This window comes from Styela clava, chromosome 6, assembly GCF_964204865.1.
Source record: "Styela clava chromosome 6, kaStyClav1.hap1.2, whole genome shotgun sequence".
Lineage (NCBI taxonomy): Eukaryota > Metazoa > Chordata > Ascidiacea > Stolidobranchia > Styelidae > Styela > Styela clava.
The window spans coordinates 1,235,191-1,252,413 of record NC_135255.1 but is presented as its reverse complement, the minus strand read 5'-3'; the positions used below and the strand labels follow the sequence as shown (position 1 = coordinate 1,252,413).

General features: G+C 36.3%; 1 long non-coding RNA gene across 1 annotated transcript in view; it reads right to left on the bottom strand.

Annotated features, from left to right (window-relative positions):
• Positions 1 to 17,223, bottom strand: part of LOC144424297 (uncharacterized) — a 180,167-nt gene that overhangs the window by 103,134 nt on the left and 59,810 nt on the right. The gene's annotated exons all lie outside the window — the stretch shown is intronic.

Sequence of the window (17,223 nt, the reverse complement as noted above, 5' to 3'; positions counted from 1 at the left end):
GCATGGGTGAGCGTAGTCAGTTTTACTTTGTAACGTCATGCATGGGTGAGCGTAGTCAGTTTTACTTTGTAACTAAATGCATGAGTGAGCGTAGTCAATTTTAATTTGTAACTTCATGCATGTGTGAGCGGAGTCAGTTTTACTTTGTACCGTCATGCATGAGTGAGCGTAGACAGTTTTACTTTGTAACTCTATGCATGAGTGAGCGTAGTCAGTTTTACTTTGTAACTTCATGCATGTGTGAGCGTAGTCAGTTTTACTTTGTACCGTCATGCATGAATGAGCGCATAGTCAGTTTGTAACTTCATGCATGAGTGGGCGTAGTCAGTTTTACTTTGTACCGTCATGCATGAGTGAGCATAGTCAGATTTACCTTGTAACTCCATGCATGGGTGAGCATAGTCAGATTTACCTTGTAACAGCATGCATGGGTGAGCGTAGCCAGTTTTTACTTTGTAACGTCCTGCATGAGTGAATTTTAGTCAGTTTTACTTTGTAACGTCATGCATGGGTGAGCATAGTCAGATTTACTTTGTAACAGCATGCATGGGTGAGCGTAGCCAGTTTTACTTTGTAACTCCATGCATTGGTGAGCATAGTCAGATTTACCTTGTAACAGCCTGCATGGGTGAGCGTAGCCAGTTTTACTTTGTAACGTCCTGCATGAGTGAATTTAAGTCAGTTTTACTTTGTAACATCATGCATTAGTGCACATAGTCTGTTTTACTTTGTAACGTCATGCATGGGTGAGCCTAGTCAGTTTTACTTTGCAACATCATGCACGAGTAAGCGTAGATACACCAAAGAAACTGATGACGCAGTATAGCAAGTTAAAAGCACAAAGGGGGAAATCGTTTTTCCTGCTTGAGAAGAATTAATAAAATTTATATTTGACAAGGGAGTCGTGCTTCAGGAGAATCAATAAAATTTATATTTGACAAGAGAGTCGTGCTTGAGGATAACCAATAACATTTATATTCAACAAAAGAGATAGTTTGATGATAAGTCACACTACATACACCACCATAAGTATAAATCATCCTGGATGTAAACTTGTGCAAATGATCATTCCTATAAAGAATTTTGTTTCTTGGGTCACTTTGGCGACGGTCTCGATATTCAAACCAGAAACGTGACAATTTATATGAGCCAATCTTTAGTTTCGTCACGCAGTTTTGTACATATATGTTGAGCTAATACAACAGAGTGGGTCGATATGTTACGTAGAACATAAGCGACTTAGTATTTATGATTAGTCTTTACAAGAAGCCTATAACGTGTTGGGCGGTGACACTTCGCGCTATTAACTTCCTTTGATGTATAACCTGTCAGATTTTTCGATAATTAACAACCCCATCACGTTGAATATGCTTGAAATATATTGCAGTCGATGAAATATCAGTTTACATGCACATATAGACGAGGTATTGTGCTGAATGAAACGACGAAATTGTGTGGTGATAAAATCAAATGAACCAGTATGGTAGAGATAGACGTGTAAATAATTATTGCAATGTAGAGGTCCAAATAAATTGATATAGTATTGTTGAGGGTTGCTAAAGTTTGCGACCAACCCAACAGGCAGGTTAATTACATAATTAATTAAAGTATGCAAACAATAGAAACATAAAAATTATGCAAAATAAATCAAACCCTATCATTTAACTTAAAGACAAGCGAACAAATCCGTTCATTGCGGCAAGTAAATTAGCACTCCTTAACGGCAAACTCCAACACTAAATGAATTGTAAACAGCCGACTGGCAATGATTTGAAATAATAAATAAACAAGAAAAAGTAAAGACCGATAAAATTTTTTATTACGCCGACATGCCTATTCCTGCCCACGAACAGATGGTGAAATTGCTTTAAAAAGGAAGTAATTTATGAGCAGCAAGGGCCGATATTTCTTGAAATAAACCCGGTCAAATATATACAAATAATACAAATAAAACAAAGAAACTTTGTCTGTAACATGTTACGTCGAGATGTTATTTAAATAATTTGAGTCTCTGCTAACGATAGTTATTTAACCCGATGTCAGGCATTCAAAGCTTGCACAAGGTTTTAAAATTAAACGCCAAATCCCATATAGGGCGCTCCAGAAGTGTATACAAATATGGAGGTAACTAATTTTGTTCGCCCATTTTACATCAAGGACTGAAACTTATGGTAAGGGATAACCAGCTTGCAATGTTATTTACAATTAACAGAATAATAATGAACGTGAAAGACTTCCAAACATTTTTCCACCCATGTTTGTTTTCGCCTATACATAGGTATTTATCCCAACATTCAAACATTGTCTTGCATAGGTTAAGCAAGTATTTGCCTGAAGCAGCGGGCTTAGATTTTTTGCAATCTTGTAATTTTCATGACATACGACGCATCTGTTATTGAAGCTGACGTTTGCTATCTGTGCTCAAATCGTGCGGTACATTCAGTTGATTAATTTTTTGCTGGCAGAATATTCGCAATAACGTTTGTAAATTAGATTGAAGTCTATTATTTTTAGGGCGAGAGCATTTGAATGAAACGTAATGAAGACTTGGATGATGCTGTAAGACAGGACTAAACATAGATAGTCCAGTACCGACAGGCTGGGGCTGCTAGGTTGGGAACCACTGCATTAAGCAATATAACCAGGTGCTTGTGGCTATAATGAAAATGGGCATCACAGAAATTTCCGCACTTCAGTAGTAATTCACATGGACGATTTTTCAATGGTCTCAGTGTTTATTAGACTAATTCGCAGATTCGAATCGGTCAAACGACATATACCTCGATATTGGCCGGTTGAAATAAAATACTCAAATATTAACTTGAATCTGTTTGTGAAGTATGAAAAAGCTGACTGAACGTAAGAAATATGGTTCGCGGATTCACTTCTCAAATTAACTTACGCATCTTATCGCAATTACGCATTTTTATTGAAAAAACTAAAATGAACAAGAACTAAAAATGAGATAGAATTTTATTTTCACGAATAAAGCAAACGATAGTTTCAGATGAACGACCTCCATTCAGCTATAAATACACTTGCTTCCAAACAATTCAATGGGTGTGTCGTAATTTTTGAAGGTTAATTCGCCTCGTCGTGGGCTGTCATGCGTGGCGTTGTTAATTAGGTAAGATTCTGATACACCCATTCTTCGTCAGTAGCGGTAGCGCAGTGGGTACGTAGCAACGTTAGATAAAACATTGGGCCAGGTATCAGGAGGGTATCAGGAGTTCGGACCGGGGTTACGTAGCGACTTTAGATTAAACATTAGACCAGGTATTAGGAGTTCGAACCCCACCGAGTTGTAGGGCAGGATCAGCACACAGTCGTGCTGAAAAGAAAGCCGGTGGCAGGACAGCAGTCATAAAAATGGTGAAGATGGATGGTAGTGAACACCTGGGTAGAGACAGCAGCAGGCAAGCCGCCAGTGGGGAGCCGAGGAAATAAAAGAGTCTTGAGTGCGAGCACTGTCCCAGGGTGGAAAATAATAAAAACGAGCAAGCAGTCAGTCGATAAATAATATACAATACAAGTAAAATGGAATATGGCGAACTCGGCGACCGGGCGATTCCAGCTGGCAATCTGTAGAATTGCAGAAAAAAGTGAAAGCGAACAAGAGTGAACAAACCATGAAGAAACTGCATCCTCTAATTTTTAAACGGTGTTGACATTTGCATCTGCGTAATTTTTCAATTTTGCAACCTCGTATACATTTGCACCGGCGTAAAACTGCAACCGAGTACATTTACAACCGCGTACATTTGCACCCGTGTACTTTTGCGAACATGAACATTTGAACCCACGTACATTTGCACTTTGCATTGGACATTTTTATCTATGGATAATACCGTATTTATATATACACCCTCGAACTTTCATGTGTTAAAAATTACGCTTAGGAATCTTCCTACCCATGTATATACCCACTTATAACCATGGCATTCCTAATTATGTACAGGCAAGACATAATACTATTTAAAATATAGTCTGTTGTTGAAGATGAATTGAAGGAAGTAAAGTAATTACTGACGTGTAATATGACAAAGAGGAATTTGCTAAGTATTTGTGTGGTGCAATATACTTCAAAGAAGTATTGGCTGAATCAATGAGGTAGCTAGTGACACATTGTAGAGCGCATATGATGTAGGCATCATGCTTTGTGTATAAAAAAAAAAAGTGCAAAGCGAAATAATATAATATATAATTCCCATTATTTATCCTTTCGGGGAAAAAATGGGTTTGAAAAATACTCGCAAAGGATTGCAATGCATGTATCGGAGTGGCAGCATTGCGATTGAAAGGAGTCAGTGTTACAAGTACATCTCAAATTTGTAGAATTTACAAAAAAGCAAAAGTACGGATTAAAACAATATATAATCGGGCAGTTTACCACACATTTTTATGTCTGCGGAATGCCGTGGTGTTTTAGAGTGGCTCTTGTTTTGTCGACGCAACCACAGTTTAAATTGATGACAATTAAATTAATAAAGCAAGACATTTTAAATATGCCCGTACCGGTCATGGATTGATTACTTTGCACAACAGAAAATTCATTTTTCGTTGTAAAAGTCGGCTCTCTTAACAAGTGGTGTTACCGGTGCGACTGTCTGTCGTAGATTTCGAGGCGGTGAATGCGGGTGAATATGTATTTTTGATTTACTGATATAAACTACTTTATATGTATTTTCATTGAATGAGGTAAAATTGTACTATACGGATTTTATAACAGATATTAAGATTTTTCTATCGGCTATAACGAGTTCGCAAGATTGCAAAAATACGTATCAAAATTGAATACATCAGGCAGCTTATCTCATATTTTTATGTCCACAGATCGCCGTGGTATTTTAGAGAAATAATGTTTTTATTTTGACGTAAGAAGTCGCAACCGCTAGTTACGTTGGACACAATTAAATTAATATATAAGGACATTTTAGAATTTCGTAGTTGTCATGGATTGAATAATTTAAGCAACAGAAAAATCAATATACGCTGAAAAGGGGCTCTTTTAACGAGCAAGTAATCGCCGTGTCTGTTACACACGGTAATTGGAATACCCGATTTTGAATTCTCTCTCTTTTGAACGTCCTGGCTGCGCGCCTGATTACGTAACATCATGGTTCTCAAACTGGGCGTCGCAAAACTTTTCTTCTTTTGCGGATTTGTACCTGCGGTGCGTAGAAAAAGTCAAAATTTTCGTTATTTTCGTTTAAATCATACTTGAGAACTGGAAATAACAATATATTAATTATGGTAACGATCGAAAATAACAAGCGCCCGTGCTTGAATAAGGGCCGCTTTGAATTAGGGCCCGGTTAGTGAGTTGGTTGAAAAAAATATGAAATTACAATTCAGCTTCATTTGACGATTATTTGCATCCCGACGAACAATTCCATATCGCCACTTTCTATGGCCAAACAAAAAGCCATCCACGGCTAAGAGGTGAACACATTGACGTTCAATATTCGTGAAATGTTTTTTTCAGTGTGCGGTCCAAGAGATGTATGGATTGACAATCACGTGTTACATGTAATTTTGGTGGTGGGTCCTACGTTTTCAATTTGAATCTATCATATATGGACCTTAAAGTTGTAGTAGTCCATTCATCCGGTGCGAAATCTAATACAAGATTAATTATATGCTGCCAGTGAAGGTTGATTTTATTGAGTGGGGCATCGAATTGGAGTACAGAGATTTGTTTAGTGGAATTATTTTGGATCCCCAAAAAAAGAGCCTTATGGTGCCAGAATTCAATCGGGGAAATTAGCGAACATAGCTGATTGATTTTATGTACCAGGCAAGATTGTGCTTTCAACTTGACGTCGAGCATATTAATGTCCCCGTTGGAAAGATGTTGTAGTAAAGTTTTCCTGGTCCGATTGCAGTTGATGAATAAATGACATTAGCATACTGTGTGCTCTAGCGCTGTAGATTATCAGGGAAAGAGCAAGCGAATTTAATACTGTGATTCTGCCTCTCCGGGTTAGCATTCTTGGTTTGGTTCGATTAAGGATTTGCCTAATTTTTGTGCATTTTACTGTCCATGTAAATTTGGTAGACTCGCGGCCAAAGTAGACTGTGGTACATAAGATCTCTGTTTTTCCCGAATTCACTTTCTGTCCTGTAGCTTTTGAGTATCTATCTAGGTCTTTAAAAATGTGCTCTATTTATAATGGGGAACGAATTATAAACGTGGTATCATCAGCGTATTTCTTCAATCTCTCCTCCATCTTACCCAGCCCAACACCTTCTATATATACCTATAGTATACATTCATTTGCAAGAACAAGTCTTTCAAGTGGTTCTGCGTTCAACGTATATAGAGGAGCATGCTGAGGGGACATCCCTGCCTAATTCCACGCAAGATTTGAATGTCCTCCGTGAATGCGCCATTTACATCCACTATGCTAATAATGTTGGTATACATGCCTTTGATCAGGTAGTTGTTTTATCGGGCACACCAACCGTTTTCAAGATGTTAAAGAGAAATTGGTGGTCGACTAGGGCTGCCATTCGTCTCGGAATGGCCGGGACAGTCCCGGAATTGGGTCTGGCGTCCCGTGTCCCGGGCTGGGTTACGGTTGTCCCGGAATTTACTGACAAGCAAGGCGTTCTAAAATAGAAGACCATGTAAGCTTCAGTCAAAACTGGAAACGGATGTAATTCACGCGAATATTTTTTTTAATAAAAACGATTACATATATTTATGGGTTATTCAAATAGAAGTGGGTTGAAACCACATGGGTAGGACATGTTTCGTCAACCGTGACTTCATTATGACATAACTATCAAATAAGTTGAACAATTGCAAAATGGATATTAACATCATATACAGCAGTCACCTTTAATTGAGAGGTTTCTATGCGCGCGACTTGCTATATCAATTGAAAAAACGCGGGTAGTTTTAAAGCAGTTCTTTATCTGTACGTCGGTAAAAAGTAAGTAAAGAAAGGGGTTAAAAGTAAATGTTAAGATAGGATTGAATTGATTAGTTTGTATAAATCAAATTGGTATTTAGCCTAACGTTAGTACTAGTAATAAGTTTCATATGAATAAGGTGGTAAAGTGAAAGTATTTAGCTTTCCCTAAAGACCACATAGATAAGAAGCTTTGAAGAAAAAGCTAAATGTAGAGGAAATACCACTACCAAACTAAAAATGGTAATTTTTTCAATTAGTACAGTAAGTTAGACAAAGCTTCAAAAAACCTAATCCAGTGAGATTTGTTGAGAAATTTAGTCGTTAAAGTTGCGGTGTGTAGTATTTTTAAATAGAACAATATTTTGTATTTCTTGTTTTTAGTTAATAATGCCCTGTTAGTGTGAAGCTGTTATGGGGAGGCTTTCATTATTCAGTCAGTTTTCAGGCTCGCATAGTCTTATATTTTAGTACGCCTTGCTGACAGCTCTTTGTCTTGTCTTTGTCTTCGCAAACCGGGTGCGTTAAGCAAAGTGATTCTGATGTAGAATGTAATCCGGAGGATACAGTGGCACAAAATCTGCCGAAGAAAAAGTCAAACTTTCCAAACGATATTGTGTTTTCCGTTCAGAATGGTTAAAAGAAGAAGGCATGTCATGGCTATCTAAAGTTGATGATTTTACTGCAAACTGCGCACTCTGCCCGGTCTGCCGACAGTTATTTTCTGTTAAATATGACGTTAAATCAGCAGTTTCTAGTCATGCTAAATCACAAAAACACAAAACGACTATTATTTTGCAGAAAGAAAACAAAACTTTGTCTGCGTTTTTTGCTAAGACAGACAGTAAAGAAGAACAGCTTGTGATTTTGGCTGAACTGGTTTAAACTTACAATGACGTTATTCATTATCATAGTTTTGCCAGTCAAGACTGTGACAATGAACTACTCAAAAAACTGAGTCCTAACTCTGCAGTTGCTTCCAAACTATCATGCGGCCGCATTAAGGCAGCCAGTTATGTTGAATATGTTTTGGGGCCTAAAGAAATGTGCATTAAAACATGCAAAATGTGTTCTTTTTTAGCATTGGAACTGATGCATCAAATAAGGGCAATAAGAAGTTGTTCCCTATAGTTGTTCGATATTTTTCCAGAACCAGTGGTGTTGTCGATGCTCTGCTAGACATCTACAATGATAGTAATGAATCTTCGGAAGCAATTGCTTATCGCATAAAGAACACTATCGAAAGTATTAACCTTAGTCTATCTTCAGTCTCGTCATACAGTGCCGATAATGCCTCACTTAATAACGGTAAACATTCTTCAGTTTACCAGAAACCGAAATTAAATAATCCCTTCATTGTACAGGCGAATTGCAACTGTGTGAAATACGCTTTGAAGGCTTTTGCCTTCGATGTGGAGTCATTCGTTATTAAGACTTATAAAAAGTTATAAGTTATAATTCGTTTGCATCATCGGCAAAGAAATCTGAGGCTTTCGGAGACTTTTGTAATTTCGTCGATATTGAATATAAAGAGTTATTAAGACATGTACCTACAATGTGGCTAAGTCTACTACCTGCTATTGATAGACTGTTATTGTGTTGGCCAGCGCTGAAATCATATTTTATATCGCAAGGGGAAGACAATGTAGCTGACATTATATTGACAGGGTTTTCTTGTGAAGAAAGCCTTAACATTCTGCCACATTGTATTTTGTACAAAATGTACTGAATATTTTTGAAATAGCCATTAAACGGCTCGAATCAAATTCTACAACTGCCACAGAACTGCATGGAATAATGATGAGTGTTGAGGAAAAGTTACAGCAGCGATATGCAGACAAGTTTTATGGAAGCAATGCTACAAAACTTCTTAATTTTGTCGAAGTCAATTTTTCTTTTCAATTTTTTTTTAGGCAAAAATTAACGTAAGCATTTGACCATTTTTTTCAACGTAGTTTGTCATACTTACATAGATGGTATGAATATGAGAATTCGTTTTCAAGGACATAGCCCCACTTGCACTTGAAAATGACATTGAATGGACAGGCTTGTTTTCACTCGTTGAACGCTTGGGCATAGGTCTCGACTTCGATAAATTGTATGAAGAACTGTGTGCACTGAGAAAGGTTCGCAGTGAACTTTTACGATCGACTTGTGACGTTTCGAACAGATGGGTCAGGTTCTTTGCCACTCAGCAGCTAGAAGATACACAACTGTTACGTCTTGTGTCATTTGTCCTGTCAATTCCAGTGTCAAACGCGAATTGTGAAAGAGTGTTAAGTATTATGAATGCGCTTCGGACCAAGAGTAGAAACAAACTAAACTCTAATCTTGTTGAAGCTGAACTGATGATGAAATTGAATTTTCATATGTCATGCAATGAGTTTTACGAGTTTATCAGCAATGACCAAGATCTTCTTAAAGCGGCAAAATCTCAAGAAAAATTCAAATACCAGAAAGACTGATATTTTGCGTTTTTTTTATTGTGAAATAATTGAATCTATTCAGTACAACTTGTACAATTTTCTTGTTTTTTTTTTGCTTTCATTCCCCAAAGACGAATGACATGAAAAGCAACAGTGCGCGACTGATGATTGTGAAGCGTTATTTTCACACACTCCAAATTATTTAGAGGCTTGGAGTTTGTGAAAATAACGCTTCACGATCATCACTCGCGCACTGTTGCTTTTGATGTAATTCGTGTTTCACAAGCTTCTGTCGCATCAACTTTCAAACACTAAGTCTATACATTAAGGTGTCCCGGAATGGCTTAACACAAAGTTGGCAAACTTATGGTCGACCATGTCAAAGGATTTAAGTTGGTCTACCGTCATGACAAATGTCGAGAGGTTCTTTTCACGAGAATGACGTATCACAGTGTCCAGGTTGTTGTGAATGTCTTGGATAGATCTTCCAGTCAGGGTCGATTTTGGGGTCCTTGTGATAACACCATCCAGCACGTTTTTAAGGCGGGTGGATATAATTTTTGCCATGATCTTGTAGTCAAAGTTTGCAATAGGTCGCCAATTTTTCAACATCGTTGAAAATAATTCCGGCCAAAGGCAAATTATTTACCTTTTCGAACCTGTATCTAAAAAATATTTTTGAATCTGGTTTACATTTCATATTTGACTATGGGTCAACATCGTTGTAAATAGGCTACACAACGGAAAAGTTGCTTTGTTTTATTTTTTTACACAAATTCTGATTACTTTTATGAGGCATATTCTGATTAGTTTCTTATCAATTTTTCGAAACAAGCGTACAGACGACCTGAAAGTAACAAGCAATGCAGAACAACAAGTAAAATTTTGTCTTTTGATACAAGCAAAAACAGTATTAGATAAAATATATATCAACCAGATTAAGTCGACATGGGCGGTTACTTTTATCTATCTAGAAAATTTCAGCAGACTAGCAATTCAGGTGGAAATAGCAGTATGGTAGCCTACTACAATTGAAAAGGTGCATTTTGTTCTGTTTAAATGTATATATAAATATATGTCATTCTTTTATCTTATTTTGTGAAGTCAATCAACTTGTTGGAACATCCTGAAATCTTGAATTTCGATCGAATTCCAAAATCGCTGAGAGCGTTTACAGCTGTGATAATGGTTGGAACATCTGGATTAGGAGTTGCAGTAAAAGCTCATATGATGTAACCACCTAAGAATAGCAAATTTGTTATATTGCTTTGATACAAGAAATGAAATTTTATTTCGTCTTTTGTTACTGTATCGTTTATTCTAAATAGTAAAGGTCAAATAGCTATTTTGAAAAGGTAGTGTCAATTTTATTAGCTACATGTTTCATCGACGCCATTCATACTGTAAAATAATATATTCAACCAGGAAATCCGTATAGAATGAATGTTGGAAAAGCTATTGACCACAACCATGGAAAATATCGAGAACAACATAGGATACTACACGAATACGGCGATTCTGAAACCGGTACATTAAAAGTCTATGGCTTTTTGCAGATTTATCTATCTGTAAATGAATTTTGCTAGTTGAGTCTCCAACTAACAATAAGACACTAAGTGATTTAAGAGCTTTGCTGCACACTAACACAAATATATTAATGTAACGCTTCGTCTGAACTTGGTATGATAGTTCTTCATTCTTGCTACAGCATTCTTGCATTACATGCATACAGATCCACCGGCACGAAAACATAGAAGAAGGAGAAGTATAAAAATCATCAGCGCAAGTTAACAATAAAACATATATATATAGGAATTTACACACACGCACTCTTCAACTACTAACTAATGCCTTAACTTTTTCATCACAGCTGATGTGAAAGAAGTAAGATTCATTGTCCGTTGAGTAAAATGTCTCGCCTTCGCGACTGTTCAGTCGATTTGCTATACCCTATAATTAAACAAATGAAAATAATTTTTAACTTTAATTAGCTTAAATTTGTTGCCTGCTCTTGAGACATTGACAAAACGAAATTATATGGCTCTTATCTGTTGCACCAAATAAAATAAGATTTATGACACAAGAGTCATATTAATATAAACACGAAATAATAATTTACGATCATATATTTGCTCATGTTTTGACTTTAATTCTTTCCATATTCTTTTCAAATATAAGATTTCAACCAAAATCTAACCTTCGATAACCGCATTCTTGTTCAATTTTTCTGTGCGATTATAAACATAATTTTCTAAAGTGGGATAACAAAAATATGATTAAAAAAAAAAATTTTTGGTAATCTGCCTGACATAGCATTATTATTACAGCCCTGGCATGTGTAAAATATAATTAAAAAATAATTGAGATGAGCAAACCTTTTGGGAAGAGATTGAAGATATAAAAGATTTTGGGTTGAAGATATTTGGTTACTTCCACTTTGCCCTCTTTTTTTCTAAAATATGAATGTGGCAATACTTTCTGTCATGCCTGCTTAATTTTTAAGAATTTTTCAAAAAAGTCGCCATGATTTAAAAATTTCCACATTCTGCCAAAGTTGTTATTTTAGTTGCAACCATAAATTAAAAATTTCGGCCCTGTTTCAACATTTTTAATTAAAGATACAAAGACCCAATCAAAAAATTTTTTCATTATTTCTACTGACGTAGTTCTCATAAACACATGCTGTAATATTTTTTTTGAATAATTCGTGAAGTCGATAAAACTTGTGCATAATGGAGTGAAATATAAATATATACCCGTTCACAAAGTATTTTGCGGTAAACTTGAATCCAGTTTTTGTAACTTCATGTTTAGAGCGGTTTTGCAATCAAAGTCACTCGTGATAGGATCTCCAGCGTCGAATGCAAGGTACCAATTTCTTGGTATCTGAATGGAAAACAGAGCAATGCTCAAATATATGGACACGAAGGAATTGAGGCTGGTACAGAAAGAGCTTAGCTGAGCAGCAAGTTTGCTGGAAATATGAGTGGACAATCCGATAAGATTCAGAGGGAAATAAATTAAAATAAACTGATCGTCATCTAGCGGTCTCTTCCATCTTCAGATACGGAAGATTGAAGTCGAAAAGTTTTAGAGAAATAACAAATATTTGTCTGATTTATTTTTATTACCTTATTCTTTGGATTGTCGTTCGGTTATAAAATCCCCATATAAAAATCTTAAAATATTTAAATACTTTCAAAGTAATGTAATTACTATATCATACCTTATTCCAATCAATCCGATTTTTGCTTTGGGGAACTTTATATACATTTTTCCCTGTTATTACCACAGATAGAATAGATAAATTCAATAAAAATAGTGCTCCCTTCATCTTGAAGTCAGCGGAATGAATGAGATTAAGTTCTGACACAAATGAAAACACCTGACAACTTCAAATGTTTCGGTTCGTGAACGAACATTGCATGAACGAAAATAATACGCACGGCTTGGGATGTTGCTTCGACATTTCTGCATTTTTAGGAAATATGGATCGGGAGATGAATGGGCTTTGTGATCCTTGTCTCCGATATTTGAGTCTTCAAGAAGTATTCATTATATTCTGTGACCTTTTGATTAAACTACTAGACTTAGAAGGAAAGTCAGTTTAGCATCATTTAAGCGCTTTTTATCAGTATATATCACAATGTAATGCCCCAATAACAATGAAAAAATATTGTTAACATCGCCGTTTAAGTATCGCTCAGTCGTAAGAGTATTACCAACTTGAGCTAATATGAATGAATGTCTTGCAATAAACGAAAATCTGAAATTTCAATTTGCTATAAAATTATGTTTTGCTTTTTATAATACGTTAAGTGAAGTAAATTATCGCTCTGTCTATTCGCTCTCAGTAAAATATTCACTTTGCTGTGCCTTTATTGCAATGTACCTAAATAACAATTGAATTTTTTTTAGACTCCTTTCAAACCCCTGAGACATCTCCAACGAACCCAGGTATTAATCAACGACTCGTATAAATTCAATTTAGTATTTAATCTAATTATTTGGATAAATTAAAATGATAATTCTTTTAACTATGATCTTATTGTCACTTGCAAAATCTCAAATGCGGAGTTTTCTCTATTCGTACTAATTCCAACGCATCTGCTTACATACTGCTATCATTGGGATTAGCTGACTTTTTCTTACCCGAGTAGTCGTGTCAAACCAATTGAACCGCCCTCCCTCAAATTACTTTCTTTCAATTAATAACAGAATCTTTGTATATTTCTTAGCTTTCAAATGGTTCCATTACATTTGAACCCACGACATTTGCACTTGCATACTATTGCACCTATGGGAATTTTTTTTAAGGGTATTTGAACCCATACTAACCCTAACCCACGGATTTTAGCACCCTCATATAGATTGAACTCGCGAATATACGGGTGCAAATGTATGGGTTCGAATGCACGTGGGTTCAAATGTACGGTCATCTTTCAAATACTCACAGACATAAAACTTGGAGAATTGAAAATATGGAAAAATTGACGCGCTACCGTGATTACGAACACTCTAAGAATCATGGATCATGCTTTAATATGACGCAAAAATGGTCTTGTCTAACTCAATTACACCGTCCTCCCTCTGAGCCTCTTGTATACCTCTCCTAAAAAATGTCCTAACTTTCTGTGCGAGAAAATTCACTGCGATCTTGTTGGAAAGCTCATTTACGCGCTTTATGCCAGCCATTTCTCGAGACACGTGCTTCTTTTGCTCAACCATGTCGCGTCAAAAATGAGAAAAAAAAACATTTGAAAAAAGTTTTGTAATTGATATCTATGTGATAAATACAAACGAAATCGACTCGCAACAGGTCCTGTCGAAAAAAAGCATTACGTCTCCCTTGCAACAAGCCCAGACTTACTTCTGAGGTGCAACGAAACGCTAGATATTCAAGATAGAAAGAACGCGTACAATCTTAACAACTGAAAATTTGAAAGCGGTTGGTCCAGTAGTTGAGGCGAAAAGCCATTTTTTCATAATGACAAATAGAAAAATTTCGTGTCCAACAAATGAAACGAATAAACGATACGGCGACGAGGAATGGTTTGCTCTTGCTCAACCAGGAATGAAGGCCAAAAATATAAAGCGCTTCACTATTCCACCCTTATGGAAGAACATTTGTTGGGTGACCCTGACACAGTGATTTCCCTACACCCCCCCTATAGGGGGTGAACACCTCCCCTAAAATTTCAAACACCCCCCCTTAATTTTGAGGTGCGATTCCACACTGAGGGATTCTAAACCGCAGTCTGCGGGCCAACTACGGCCCGCGTGACGATTTAAAATGGCCCGCCGAACTTGAGTGAAATAGTTTAACCCTTCATGTGGTACCTTTCCAGTTTTAGATACCATCTATTGTTACATCATTATCACAGTTTAAGCACGTTCATTTCGTAACAATTGGATTATTCCGGTATCTTATGTATAGGTATGGGTATTATGATTACACACTGCATTATTTTAGATATCAGCCATATATTAAGAAAGCTTAAAGATGTCACAAAACGAAAACTAGGCACTAAAAACAGACGTTTTTTAGATGAATGACAGCGTTTTTATTTCTTTATTGAAAAGAATCAAACTTCAGCGATTTGTTTTCTTACAAAATATTTCAGTTGTGAAGGAATACAACATTATGCGACATTATGATCAGTTGACGAGCGTATTTCAAAATTTAATTCATACAAAAGTCAAACAAACATGTTCAAAAAAATTAGAAATGTGTAACAAAACAAGCCATAAGTAGCCATTCATACAATGCCAGATGAGCAAGTAACTTCATTAGTCACTATCAGTTGCAAATTACTTGTTGAAACGTAGTAGTATATATTTACGGTTGAAAGCCGTGCTTGTTATCTATTCCTCGGGAATTCTATCAGCTAAATTTTATAAATATTGATTTTATTGCATAACAAACTGCGATGCTATGTGTATCTAAAATCAAGCTTAGAGCCTATTTTGGTGCCTATTTCTCAAAATTTTCTCAGGGCGCTTGAGCGCGCCCTGGACCCCAGCCGTGTCGTCCCGCACTTTTCCTTGCTCCCCTTTTCTGGCCCTACAATTTCATTCTGCTGTGGATTTTGGCTGGCCGTCAATCAACTTGGGGGGCCCCCATGTACATCGTTTCTTAAATACATACCATTTTTTTTTAAGAATACAAATAGCCTAGTTTTATCTCTAATAGCAAATTATTTACCACCCCCTAAATTTTTAAACACCCCCCCTAAAGAGAAAAGCTGGGGAACATACTGCCCTGACATCATAGAAATGGCTGCGAATGCATGTTTTGTTGGTCAGTAACAGCTGCTTGCTCTCATGCATAAAAGAAATGTATCCACTAATAATGGAACAATAACATCAAACGTGGAAAGGAGGTGCGTGATTACATTCCGTTAGGAGCTTTTTTGAACTCAAATGAAAACACTCTCTCTGTAATCTAAGAAGTAATCAGACGCAACTTGTGTAAAGTTATTTGACACTAAATTCGAATTGAAATTGTTTGTTGCTTTTTTACTTCAAATAAATGAACGTTAGGCTTTCCAATGAAGAGCGCCCCAGAAGTGTATGTACCAATATAGAGGTAACTTACATTTACATATACACAAGTTGTATAAACTAAACTAAAGGAACTGAAACCTACGGGCAGGGGGTATATTCACTTGGCTAATACAGACAATCCACGAACTCGCGATAGAACTACAATAAAGAAAATCGGAAAAAAATTACGGTCTAATCCTAACCTGGTACATACACTACGTCTGTGCCCAATAAAGTGTAACATATCACTTTAATATGAAAGAAAAGTAGCGACACTTGATTTAAGTATACCACCTATCTCGAAAGACGATTTAATTGTTCACAAAGGCATACAGACATGTGCTATCAGATAATATATCAAATATCTGAACAGTCACTCGATGGTTCTCAATTTAATCAAAATGTTCAGCATACATTTTGTGAGCCCACTGGTTTTGAAGAATACCTTAGTTCGGAATAAATGAGCTGATGAATTGATTGTCTAACCTAACTCTATCATCATCAGATATGTGGTTTGAAACGCACGCAAGTATCTTTTATCTCTAGAATTGTCGAGATTTTTTATCTCTAGAATTGCCATATGATTCGCCCCGTGTTCTTTGATACATGTCCGAGATCAGAGTAGAGTGTACACTGTATACACAGACGTTCTGCGATCAAATAGGCCTACTAGGAGAATGTCGTTGAACTATAAAATGTATAGCGTTCAAAATGAACTTATTTTTCCCATTTATCGTTTGCTTATATCGCGAAGTTGTTTGCACCATTGAGATGAATATAACCTCAATGGTTTGCGCGCGCATTTCAATTATTCGGATCCTCTTTCCATCGAATGATAGTATCTTTCCTATAACTATATGTGTTGTCAGCATTTGGTTAATTTTTTGCCTTTATTACTTAGTTCTCGTCGGTATTTTGAAATATGATTTTCATCTGTATTTATACAATGTTACATTATTTTGTACTCTGTTGTGAATGGAAATATTGGCTTTGTTTAAAACCATGGACCGTGAAAAAGCAAATATTGAGCTAGTATATTCTAGCTTCCTGTAAGCTATTTGTAGTTTACTGAGTAATGGAGCATTTCCAAATGCAGATTGAATATTTGTATCTCTTTTGGGCGAATAAACCAGTCAAAATGGTAGTTTAAGGAAATAGATGAACTCATGCAGTAACACGGCAGTATAGCAGTGCATTTTTAGCAATCATAAAGCAAAATGACAAGGATCGGTATTCGTGATTTTAGTCAGTTTTCGGTCATGTACCAGCTAACTATTTTTTAATTTTGAAACCAAATAGTTTGAACTTCGGACAATCAGTGTGCACTGATAAAA